Source organism: Octopus bimaculoides, chromosome 7 (assembly GCF_046866305.1).
Source record: "Octopus bimaculoides isolate indiv1 chromosome 7, ASM4686630v1, whole genome shotgun sequence".
Classification (NCBI taxonomy): domain Eukaryota; kingdom Metazoa; phylum Mollusca; class Cephalopoda; order Octopoda; family Octopodidae; genus Octopus; species Octopus bimaculoides.
Genome location: NC_142934.1, coordinates 23034430 through 23048668, shown reverse-complemented (window position 1 = coordinate 23048668; position 14239 = coordinate 23034430). Strand labels below are relative to the sequence as shown.

The 14239-nt window shown below is 36.0% G+C and overlaps 1 protein-coding gene across 2 annotated transcripts in view; it reads right to left on the bottom strand.

Moving 5' to 3' along the window:
• The window catches only part of LOC149134616 (uncharacterized), a 34641-nt gene extending 25701 nt beyond the window's left edge, over nucleotides 1-8940 (bottom strand). For both annotated transcript variants that reach the window (XM_089354988.1, XM_089354989.1), the window contains exon 1: nucleotides 8738-8940. The gene's annotated coding sequence lies outside the window, so the exon portion shown is untranslated. The remainder of the gene's footprint in view (nucleotides 1-8737) is intronic.
• Between the last annotated feature and the right edge of the window lie 5299 nt (nucleotides 8941-14239).

Sequence of the window (14239 nt, the reverse complement as noted above, 5' to 3'; positions counted from 1 at the left end):
TGTGCATTTACTTGTTGTCTTGTGGAGCGGATAATATATTAAAGAAGACTTCTCTCTCTTGTGATATAAGTAATTCGAATGACATATGAAACTGTACAGGAACTGGAGTGACAACAGCAACAACAACAACAATGGCTGCAATAGCAACTACAGCAACAAGAAAACTACAAAAAAAGCTATAAAAAGAAACAATGAATTGTGAATAACAAACAAAATGAAAGACCGAAGAAAAAAGTAAAAAAAAAAACGGGGAGTGAAAAAGAGAAATAAAGAAGGTAAAAGAAAAAGAAGAGAGAAGAAAGTACAGAAGGGAGGAAGGAAGAAAGTAAGGGAGAGAAAGGAAAGGGCAAAGGAAGAAAGAAAGAAAGAAAGAAAGAAAGAAAGAAAGAAAGAAAGAAAGAAAGAAAGAAAGAAAGAAAGATAGGTAGAAAGAAAGAAAGAGAAGGGGAAGAGAGAGAGAATGAATGAAGGAAAGAACGGGAGATAGGAAGGAAGAAGAAAATAAAATAAAAAGAAAGTGAGAGGAAATGAATGGGAAAACAGAGCAGAACGAAGGAAAGAAGGGAAAAAGGAAAGAAAGAGTAGAATAAATATATAAATGAATAATGAAAGAAAGAGAAATTATGAAAGAAAGAAAGAAAGAAAGAAAGGAGGGAAGAATAAATAAATAAACTAAAGAAAGAAAAAGTAAGAAGGAAAGGAAGAAGAAAGGAAGGAAGGAAGGAAGGAAGGAAAGAAGGAAGGAAGGTAGGAAGGAAGTAAGAATTGATATGAAATACTGGACGATTTATTACAATTTCAGAAACGCTTTAAAGATTTGTTATAAATATAGCATCAACAACTGCAGCATCAGCAGCAACAGCAGCAGCAACAACAACAACAATGGCAGCAGCAATGGCATATGCAACAACAACAACAACAACAACAACAAAATAAAGTTTATAGAAGCAATGCAACAACTCCCAAGGTTTTTTTGTGTAATTGAAAACAAATCTTCAAAATTCTTTGCAAGTTGATAGAATTTCACAAAATCTTGGAGAAACTGAGTCAAAATTTGACAAGGGTGGAGTACAATTCTATTTATAAAGAAGCCTCACAGAGGGGTTTAATTTCATTCTGCTGCGTTTCCTATTCCAGATGCCCGGTTTCAATTCTGCCAGTGTTTTTTTTTCCACAGTATTTGAGAATGTAAAGTACTTGATTTCGGACATTTTGTGGAAATTGTAGTCTTCGTAGTTGTGGAAGTGATGGCCGCGGTACATCATATATGTATATATATATATATATATATATATATATATATATATATATATATATATATAGCTAGATTGGTCGAAACGTAGTGATCAATAAACATTCTCGTATCTTCAATCTTCCGTTTCTCTCATTAATCATATATATATATATATATGTGTGTGTATGTGTATTATACATATATATATAATTTATATAGTATACGCTGTGTGTACATTTAGATGTACGAGTGTTGCTGTTGAATTTAGAGTTCCACGTTGATCGTCATCATCCAGTTTGATTCCAGTATAGTAATTGAGTTCCTACAATCTATTATCGTCCAGCTTCTAGTTGCAATTTGGATCATCGAATGCAGTAGTTGCAAGTAACGCCAATGGTGAAATGTACGTAAGGAACAAATGATATAAACTCGAGGCGATCATAATTTCTCATACATACATACATACATACATTCATACGTACATATATGCATACACACACACACACACACGAACACACACACACACACACACACACACACACACACACACACACACACACACACACACACATATATATATATATAATCATACATACAAATACAAATATACAGTAACCCCTTGACAATCACGTGTGTTACGTTCCGAAACCCCCCGAGATAGGTGAAAATCCACGAAGTAAAAACAGTACTGTACCGTACATCTTTTTTTTTACTATTTTCATAATTTGCATATATTTATTTAACAATAAATGCAAAACAACACCACGGAGGAATCGACGTAAGTTTAAATAATAAACCGCGATAGATGAACCGCGATACGGTTAGAGATTACTGTATATACAATTCTTTATTGCCCACAAGAAGCTAAACATAGAAGGGACAAACAAGGACAGACAAAGGGATTAAGTCGATTACATCGACCCCAGTGTGTAACTGGTACTTATTTAATCAACCCCGAAAGGATGAAAGGCAAAGTCGACCTCGGCAGAATTTGAACTCAGAACGTAGCGGCAGACGAAATACCGCTAAGCATTTCGCCCGGCGTGCTAACGATTCTGCCAGCTCACCACCTTTTTTTTCTTTTTTTTTTGGAGCAACGTAAAATAAAGTGTCTTGCTCAAGAACACAACACGCAGCTCGGTCCGGGATTCGAACTCACAACCCTACGATCGTAAGTTCGACGCTCTAACCACTGAGCCATGCGCCTTCACAAATACAGATTACTGTATATACGTGTATGTGTGTATATGTGTGTGTGTAAAATGTGTGCATGTATATATGTATGTATAGGTGCTGGCGTGGTTGTGTGTGGTTAAGAAATTCTCTTGGTGACTACGTGGTTTTGGGCTCTCCAACTGCATAGCTGCTTGGTCAAGTATATTCGTCAACAAGCCCGGGCGTTTCAATGCATGTGAGTGAATTTAGGAAATTGGTAAGTAGAAACTCCTTGGCAGCCTGTCGCTTACACTTTGTGCGTGCGTGTGTATGTGTGTGTATGCAGATAATCCAGGATGCCCTACCTCGTCTCCGCTTGTAACTGCCGTACACAACTTCTATCATCGTACGTCAACATATCATCAACTTCCGTTGCTGCGCAACCCTCACACATTAGACACTAACTATGTCCTATACCTCTTGAACCCGTTCTCTTTTCTGTCTTAAGGGCCCAAACATTAAATTACTCAAGACCGTTATCCCTCACAAGACGTCCAGTCAACCCTTAAATAATTCCTAGACCACCGTTCTCTACCTGTGATTAGTACTACTACACTCCTCCTCTTAGCCGAGCTCGTCCTAACCCTTAATTGCTTTTCTTTCTCTGGGGAATCTTAGAAACAATTCAGTGAGTATGCTATGGGAACTAGGATGGGACCCAATTACGTCAAATTCTTTGTAAGTCACATTGAAGGGTAAATATTTTCCCAGTTCACTGGAACCATTCCACAGCTGCATGGTCATTATATTGACAACTGTATCGGTGCCAGGACCTTTATAATGTTGGGATATTGGGAGATTTTGTGTTGGAAACGAAGAAAATTTGTTGTGGCAATTCAATGCATCATTCTTTTTAGTACCAAGACACATCAGCAGTGATGCTTCCAAGGGCCATTGACGTTTCGGGTCTTTTAACATTCCGATGTTCACACCTAGATGGCCCTGAAACATTAATTCATTAGGAGCTAAAGTATGGTGCAGTTTGTCATCAGAGGACCATACTTTTTTTCTTTTACAATACAGTGACTGATCCCATTTATTTGAACTTTCTGCGACAAACTGCCATGTAAAGCATTCAAGAGGGCATTTAAAGATATGGAGTTTTATTTTCAACAAGAAGGAGCACCTCCAAACTACCATGTATGAAATGTTGATGCGATTTTGCTAAATAGTTGGATTCGACGAAGAGGCTTAGTAGAACATCCGCCGAGCCCTCCAGACCTCACGCTACTAGATATTTTGATGGGATACTTTGAAGATAAAATTTACGGTAGAAAACCGTAAAACGACAATAATCGATGAAATGAGTGACCATTGAATGACAACGAGAACAAATACGGGATGAAACGTTTCTTTACGTTTGTGATTCTATTCCTTTGTATTATCTGCAGTGCCTGAACTAGAAACGTTGTCATCAGTTTGAAAACAGACGTTCATAAAAGAACTGCATTAAAATTTTAATCTATTAAGTTTTGAAAATGAAATAAACACTAACTCTATAACCATTGTGTGGATATATTTTTGGGGACACCCTTTATATATATATATATAAAGTAACAATTTTGTCACAGAAACAGAAAGATATCTTGCAAGAAAGTTGATAGCAATAGCAACAGGCCTTCTCAATGAATTTCAGATCTGATGCATTTCACACTAAGGAGTATTTTATTTTATTATTTTATTTATTTCGTTTGTTGTGCTTGTTTGATTTTCTTTTAAACTTTATTTTGTATTTTCACTCGCCCCACCCTCGTCTATTCATCGCCATATGTATGATTCATAACAACAATAGTATCTTGCTCTCCCAAATGGATTCCGTCCTTTTTTAAGTAACAGAACCCCACCCTTTCTGCAGACGGTATTGTAATACGGCCACGTGAAATACTCACTAAATTCTACACCCTCTTGTAATAAAATACTCCTTTCATTCATTAGCTCATTATTGAATGAGTTTTGGTCAACAGATTTAAACGAGTTTGTTATCAAGGCTGTAAATGCGCGTGGCCTAATGATTAAGATATTGAGCTCACGACCATAACGGTAATGGGCTCGATTCCTAGACAGGGTGGTGCGTTACAAACTTCAACAAGGGGCTCTATTTAGCAGAAAATTAGCAGCTCAGTGTCAATGAAGGCCTCTCTCCTCCAGCTGTCACATGCTCGAACAAGGATGAAAGGAACAAGCTGATCGTGACAATAGGCGTAGGAGTGGCTGTGTGGTAAGTAACTTGCTTACGAACCACAAGGTTCCGGGTTCAGTCCCACTGCGTGGCACCTTGGGCAAGTGTCTTCTACTATAGCTTCGGGCCGACCAAAGCCTTATGAGTGGATTTGGTAGACGGAAACTGAAAGAAACCCGTCGTATATATATGTATATATATATGTATGTATGTGTGTCTGTGTTTGTCCCCCCAACATCGCTTGACAACCGATGCTGGTGTGTCTACGTCCCCGTAACTTAGCGGTTCGGCAAAAGAGACCGATAGAATAAGTACTAGGCTTACAAAGAATAAGTCCTGGGGTCGATTCGCTCGAATAAAGGCGGTGCTCCAGCATGGTCACAGTCAAATGACTGAAACAAGTATAAGAATAAAAGAGTATATGCGCACCTAAAACAATTAGCGAAAGCATGGTACAGCCTAGCAAATCATCTTAGATTACAAGTGAGGACTATGGATGTATGTATGTATGTATGTATGGATGGATGGATGGATGGATGGATGGATGGGTTGGTGGGAGGGTGGTTGTTATCAAGGTTACAAAATTCCCTGAATTTGGTCAAAGTGTCAGCGTTATTTCTAATTCTTTAACCCTAGGTTAGCCTTGATTGAGCTGATATATGATATATGAGCCTGAGTATAAATATATATGTGTTTATGCGTGTGTGTATGCGCCTCTGTGTGTGTGAACGTGTGTGTATGTGTGAACAGCCCATTCTCTGATGAAATTCAGTTATAGACTGTCAACTTTTGATATAATAAACATATTTCTCCACCCTGTCCAACATATGGATTTCTATATATTTACGTTATGTAACATATTTCAATATACTTTACAACTCTCGTGTGTGTATGCATGTATGTATGTATGTGAATGCGTATATGCGTATATATATATATATATATATATATATATATATATATATAATGTACAGTATATGAACATATATCTATACATGTACATACATACAAACATATATATATATATATATATATATATATATATATATATATATATATATATATATATATATACATATATACTTGTGTACGCATGTATATATACATGTATGTATATTTTGTACGTATGCATTTATACGTGTATAATATATCTGTTAATATGTATGTGTGAGTATTTGTACAAACATATACCTTGTATGCACCCGAAACCCGAAATACATGTATGTTTATTTGTGTGTGTGTATGTGTGCGTGTGTGCGTGCGCATGTGCATATACGTGTGTGTGTGTGTGTGTGCGTGTGTGTGTGTGTTATGTATGTGTTGCTGTGAGTTTATGTACGTGTGCAACTACGAAGTAGGAAAATCCATTGTTGCAGAGTATGAAAATGGCATTAAATGTATGTTTATTTAGAAGAGGATGGTTCGGCACCGAGTCCTGTCAAACACGACCACCCAACCCTGCTAAACCTGAAAGCTTTAATAACCGCACCCTCTTGCTTTATTTGCAGGTTCGTATTTAACATTATCCAACTGCTATTAGAGATGTGTTATGTAATAGGACATCTGTACATTGGCAACTCCATTTTTGACGAAGCACACGCGCGTTGAGAGAGGGGGGAGAGTGAGAGAGGAAGGGAGAGAAAGAGGACGAACATGTACTGACTCACAGCCCTTGTAAGTGTTTTATTGGAAAGCCGCACAAGATAATGCAGTCCTGGGCGTATTGCATGACCGGATCAGCACGGCCAGGACGATTTTAATCATGGGTTTGCTAGACCCGAGCTGCTTAGGGTTAAACAACAACAACAACAAAAACACAACACAAGAAACACAACAGGAACATATTCACCCATTGATAAGTCGATAGACACACTAATAATAGCTATTGATAGATTCACTAATAATATCTATCGAACTATAATTAATATTCGTTGTTGGTTGCTTGGTCACGCTAAAAATGTTACACTATTTCATACGGAACGACTTCTTCTTCCTTCTTCTCTCATTGTCTCCTAATGTTACTTATTTCTTTATTGCCCACAAGGGGCTAAACATAGAGGGGACGAACAAGGACAGACAAAGGGATTAAGTCGATTATATCGACCCCAGTGCTCAACTGGTACTTAATTTATCGACTGGTACTTAATTTATCGACCCCGAAAGGTGAAAGGCAAAGTCGACCTCGGCGGAATTTGAACACAGAACGTAACGGCAGACGAAATACCGCTAACCATTTCGCCCAGCGTGCTAACGTTTCTGCCAGCTCGCCGCCTTGTCTCCTAATGTTACTATTGCTTCTCTTGTTATATAATGAGTTCAAATCTTTTGCACAAGGCCAGCAATTACGTGGGAGGGGGCAAGTTGATTGCATCGACTCCAGTATTCAATTGTACTTATTTAATCGACCCCGAAAGGATGAAAGGCAAAGTCGACCTCGGCGGAATTTGAACTAAGAACGTAAAAGCGGACGAAATGCCGTTAAGCGTTTTGCCCGGCGCGCTAACGTTTCTGCCAGACCGCCACCCTTCTCTTATATAATAACCACAAATGATTCACCTCAGTCTCCACCTCCTACCAATCATACTTCTCTATTTTTTCCCTCTTATTTCTACTTCTATAGCCGCTACCTTCTGCGTGTTATTTCCATATAAGGGCAACACCTAGAATACGAAGAACGTTATATTGAATGACGTATTTTAAAGACTGGAGTGAGGAGCTGAAACGGTTAGTTTCGTATTTTGTTGGAGACACATCAGTGATTGTTTACCTTTCTTTACAAATTGTTGGTGTTAAGGATCATAAAATGTCTCATTGGAAATATGAATAGTTTTATGACTAACATAAAGTTTTATAAGGGTAAACGGATAGTGTTTGGATATTAATAACTATAGCAACTACAGAGTGTGAAATGTGAAAGAGAAAATAGTTGGTACGAACTCCATTTCAAGCTATCGAAACGTGGTTTATCCATGATGTATATTTTAACCCAGCATCTACTCACTCCTGTACTGAGCTGGTTACGTAGTTCGCATGACTAACCATCGGACCCTCCCCCGCTACACATACACGCACGCACGCACAAACACACGAACGCGTGCGTGCACACACACACACACACACACACACACACACACACACACACACACACACACACACACACACACACACAAGCACACACACTTTCAAACACATAAAAACCTTGTTGCCTGGCAAATTCCACTGCGTTAAACATTCCTGAGGATCTAGAAACAAAAAAGGCGTTAAAATGTCACAATGAAAGTTTTGCTGAAGGCCTTCGATATCAACCACTGAGAGCGAGAGCAGACAGTCTTGGATAATGGAGTGCAGTATTCTGCAAGTGTTCTGAGACATGTGATGCCAATTGGGAGAGTGCAGCTAGGCAACGCAAGCAGGCCAGAAAGGAAAATGCTAGCATATCTCCAACTGCCGATTGCATTCTCTAACCACATTGCAAATGCAAAAGACACGTGCGTGAACGGAACAAAGATCCTAATGCCTTACAGTCATAAGATAGTCCTCGTCGGATCGATGGTTGAACAACATTTATATATATATATATATAATAATATTATTAGGGACAAAATCCAAAATTACAGGTAAAAAACTCAATTAAAATCAATTTATAAAAAATTAAAATTAAATTGAGCCTTATAGATAAAGTATATATAAAATATATATAGTTTTAGGGAAAATAACCAATTTTCAAGAACTCATCGATGAAAATCCACTATCACATATAGAAAAATTAATAATTAAAAGCACAATAAATGAGTATAATATAAAGTAAAGTAAATATCATAAGATAAATATAATATAATATAATATTTATTATATTATATTTATTATATTTATTATATTTATTATATTTATCTTATGATATTTACTTTACTTTATATTATACTCATTTATTGTGCTTTTAATTATTAATTTTTCTATATGTGATAGTGGATTTTCATCGATGAGTTCTTGAAAATTGGTTATTTTCCCTAAAACTATATATATATATATATATATATATATATATATATATATATATATATATATATATATATATATATATATATATATATATATATACTTATACTTACATTTGTGTCTTTCTGTCTGTCTGTATGTATGTATGTCTTTATAATTCATCTCTCTCTATATGTGTGTGTCCGCGTGTGAGTGTGTCCGTGTGTGTACACATATGCATATATGTACGTAAGCATACCGAAGGACTGTATTGCGTGAACGATTCGAATTTAAACCCTTTTATTCCTTGAGTTATTTATTAATAACTCACATTGTAGCTAAGGTGATTTAACAAGTCGTAACTAAACGATACACACGCACACACACATATATATATGCACACATATACATATATATATATATATATATGTATGCATATGTATAAATATATATGTATATATATATATATATATATATATATATATATATATATATATATATATATATATATATATATATATATATATATATATATATATATATATATGTATGTATGTATATATGTACGTATGGTATTTTTGTATGTATATATGTATGTCGTTAAAACGCAGCAAAATGCAACGTTCATCCAACTATTATTATTACGTCACGAGTCCACCGAACAAATAACAACTTCGTCAAATAACAACTAGACACACACACACGTTGCGTATCTAAGCATTGCACACCGATAAACAGCAGTTATATAACACGCATTGTATGATGACATCACAGTCATGTAGTTAAAGTGACAATGTAAACAAATAAAGGCATTTGTGAGAGACAAGATGTGTCTTTTCGGACCAAATGAAATTACCATTTTCTATCTGTCAGTTGAAAACTTAAAGCTGAGAGCGCGGGAGATATTCAACAGCCCAGTTTTACGCCGAGAGAGTTTCAGACGCCAAGCAAGCAACAGCTCATGAAATACACACGCCATATGTTAGCGAGGTACATCAATAAGCGTAAAGAAAACATGTAAACAAACACTTTAATTTTCTCAACTTGAGTGAAATTTACCAACTGGGATGAACTATCGCAATGGATGCAGTATGGCCTTATTTTTCTTTCGTAAATCCTGTTCTTTTGTCATTTATTAATTGTTCATGTATGTGTATGTGTATATTATTAATGTTTAGTTTATTGCGTTGGCACCTACTTACTCCATTTTACTATTTCAGTAATAAATTTATATAACCTCATTTTATTTTTTATGGCCGGGTTCCAACCCGGGCCGCAGTAACAAAGTCCACCCGCCACATGTCTCAGTCCAGCATCACTGCCTCGAGGTTCTAGATACATTCTAGGCCAGTGTCTGTGATCAAATTGTCGATGTAAATGTGACGACATTTTCCTCTTCTTACATCACCACAAAGTAGGTTCCACAAGACTAATTTGAAAGCTTGCAGCTCAGGGCGGCGCATGCAGTGACCAGATAGTTGCAGCCGTGTTTGCCTGAGCTTCTTGCTAACCTCCGGCAGATCTCCGTAAAGGCATTCGTTTGTTATATGATGTTGCCAGTTCATATTTAGGGCCATTCTAGCATCCGTATGCAGCAGCCATCTAGCTCATTTGATAAATTCTTGATTTTGATTCGCCTCTTAGGGTTATATGCCATTTATTTACATAGTTCTCTGCGTTTTTATTGAATTCAGCAAGATTGTTTGAGCTGCAATGGTAGACAAGGCAGTGCCCCATAGCATGGTCTGCTCCTCATTGTGCCAGTCTGGTAACCCCATCTAACCAAAGCAATATTTGATCGTTCTTAGGTCTTTGAGTATCTTCTACTAGATCCATGTTAGTTCTGAACTAGGAAAGAGGTCTTTGGCAGGTGGGACTCCCAATTAGAAACAGTATGTCCTAACAATTAAGATGTTCCCTCAGCGACCACATGGTCCCAGGTTCGATTTCACAATATGGCATATTGTTCTTTTGTTATTTTCTATCGTTTCGGATCGACCCATACCTAATGAATGAAACTGGACAGATGGAATCTGCATAGAAACCGGTCGAGTTGATTGAACCGTCAGTCGCTGTGCTACGCTGATTTAGCTTGCTAACCAACAAGCGAGAGTGTTATTTCCCGGGGAACACTGAATATAATTTCAGTTAACAGTTGCGCATATATCCTCATCATCATCATCATCATCATCATCATCATCTTTTGATGTCCATCATCCATGCTGGACTGGATCCCAGAACTGTATTGTTATCTAGTATCCGCTTTGGCATTGATTCTACGGCTTAATGCCTTTCTTAACGCCAATCAATTTACGGTATTTCCTGAATGCTTTTTTCATGTGTGTGTATGTGCGTATGAGTGTGTGTGTGTGTGTTTGTGATTGTTATATATTCATACACACACACACACACACACACACACACACACACACACACACACACACACACACACACAGATACACGTGTATTTATATATATATGGTTTGTTTGTTCCATTTAGAAAGAATTCTTGCCTCAATTTCAGTATCTTCACTTGCTGTAAAGCCTTGTACGAAAACAAGACACTTGCGTCTTTGATAAAATCATAATTCACTTTTTTTTTTTTCGTTATATTCTAACACTCCATTCGAGTCTTAAATAGAGAATTTTTATAACCAAATATATTAGACGGTAATTCTATTGTTTCTTTAAAACAAATTTCATTGGGGTTTTGGGGCAATATGAAATTCCAGTAACGTTCATGCTCTAACGGAGCTAATTTTCAAAATAACAATCTCACTTTTTGTTTTTCGGACCATGATTTGCAATCTTGCTTAAAAATCTTCTCGTATCTTGTGTAGTACGATGCGAAAGTTATACATTCCTCTGGGTTACAACTGAATTCATTAATCAAATTCTAAACGTCATCTGGACTTCTTTGAATATAGCTCCAATAATTGTTGTTGCTGTAGTTCTTGCTGTAATAGTTGCTTCTGCAACTCCTGTTGCTCCTCTTGTTGTTGCTTTTGCAACTGTACTATGGAAACTAAATAGATCTTCCATTATTTAACAAGTTTTATCACGAACAAATTGTTAAAATAACCTACGTGAACTTCGAAACCATCGTCGCCAGAAGTTGTAACGTAATTGTTACGTACAATAGATAAAGTAACCAGACAACAGTAAAAACAATGTAGCGAACTAACAAATCTCTTTACGAACCAACAACTAATATTCCTTGTGAATTAACCAACCGACAACTTCCGACTTCACTGCGAACTAACACGATCTTCACTCGACTCCGAAATCCGAACTTGGATCGTTACTATTTATACTTTACGCGAACCAGTGTATCTCTCGCAAGGGGGCGTAGTAACTCTCATCACAACACTAGCACTTATTAAGTGAATATAAATGTGGAACGAAATACCATGCCTGGTGATCCACCAGTATTCTGAGTAAAGTCCTGTGTTTTTAACCCATACATTTCTGTGAAATTTTCTCTGAGACAAAATATTACAATTATTACCGCTTCAGTACTTTAATTTAAAGTTGTTTTATGTGTGTATTGTCTTGAAAACTCGATATGAAGCTTTATTTTACAGCAAATCTTATTTTTAAAAATCATCTTTTGGCATACAAGCTATTTTGATATAGTTAAAGTGTTTCTCGTTTTCAAAAATGTGCCAGTCATTTAACGAAAATTAGATTTTGTTAATTAGCTAAATCACAACATAATCCTAAGACGATAGTTTTTTCTCAAAGAAATCTATAAAATACTGGTGATTTTAGACAGCCATATAGCAGTGATTATTTGTTCACAAGAGTAGATTCATTGAAATTGAAATGAAGCAAATACTGGTGAATTTATCTCAGTAAGACAAAGAGCAGATTAACGTTGCTACTCGCTTTTGAACCTTTGTAACATCTCGATTTCATTTGAGGTTTTAGAAAATCTTTGAGTGTTTTGAAAAATGGGTTATTCATAATCTTCTTATACACAAGTAAATATAATGAAATGAGGCAAGAAATAGTTTCCTTCTTTCTTTTTTCTAGTTTTTTTTTTTAACTTTAAAACAATTTTGCTGAACTTTTCATATCAAGTGCAGTAATAATTTCTTATATTTAATCTACTGTATTCAACGAAATCAAAAATACTGAGCACCATCGCCAAAGAATGTCATTTTATGAAACTTGATCAGTGGATACGCCATTTTGAAACAAATTGGTCTATAGATGTACTAGGAGACAACGAAAGAGCCTATATGTGATCTCTCCAATTTTTAGAAATAGCGGTCTATCCATCCATCCACCCATACATCCGTCTGGATGGTCACGATTAGAATGTCTTTGATCCGAGGTCAACTCAGAGCTGATCGGCGGCTAAGCAACAACACAGATACCGCACATTGATGCGACCTTAAATATAGCCAGTCCAAACTAGTGTTACAATTTTAGCAAGTTGCTCAATGGATGCAAAATATATTAACGAACTTTTAATAATAAAAAAACCTTTTTATGCTATTTTGTTGCTGGTTCTGTATTAGTTTCATTGAGAATTCGACACTTTCGGCCCAGCCCTAGTTGTGCTAAAATAACTGTGATTTCCGTATTAGTAAGACAAATATACTGTAAGTCTGCAATATTTATAAACATTTCAGTCTTGATACGAAAACTCCTGAGAGTTTAGAGCCAGACAGGTTAGAAGAACTTTTACGAAATTAATAGGTATTATTATTATTATTATTATCATCGTCATCATCATCATCATCATCATCGTTACTACTACTACTACTACTACTACTACTACTACTACTACTACTACTACTACTACTACTACTACTACCACCACCACCACCACTACTTATTATTTATTTATTTATTTATTCATTCATTCATTTATTCAAATTCGTTTTCGCTATTTTCTTTACTCAGCATTTGTGGTTCCTGTTTATTGATTTCTAGTTGTCTTTTAATAAAAAAAATTTTCTTTGGTTTTTATTCTTCATCTAAATTTCTAGTTCTTCTGCTTTATTGATTTCTATAGATTTCAAACAACGAGAATTTCTTTTCTCGGTTTTACAATTCTATATGATTATTTGTGGTTCTTTCATTTTATCGATTTGTAACTGTTCTAAATTAAGGACTTCCGTCAATGGTTTGTGTACTTTAGTACCATTTATGGTGCCATTTTTCTTTTGTGGATTCGTCCTCTCTTTCGCTGATCGATAGAATTTCATCTACTTTAATTCAGAGATTCCTAGATTTTAGTTTGTAATGGTTTAGACTGAAACATATAATCAACTAAATCAAACACTATACTACTGCTACTTGTTAAACCTTGATGATAAAAGTTTAAGCATAATAAAATACTCAAATGATGATCCTCGTCTCAATCTGCCAAAAAGCCTTCGTGGACCTTAGTTTCACAGCGAAACCGAATACACAGGGGTATATCGAACCAAAGCAGGAACCCCTACCTCATCGCTTGACCTGTTAGAAGTAGCAACTTAATTTTACTCCAGTTTTGCTTTAGTGTTGGAATAAATGACACATTGGATAGTGCAGTCTAACAATACACTATTCATGAATATATATATATATATATATATAATGACGTATGCATGTATGTATGTAAGCATATATATATATATATA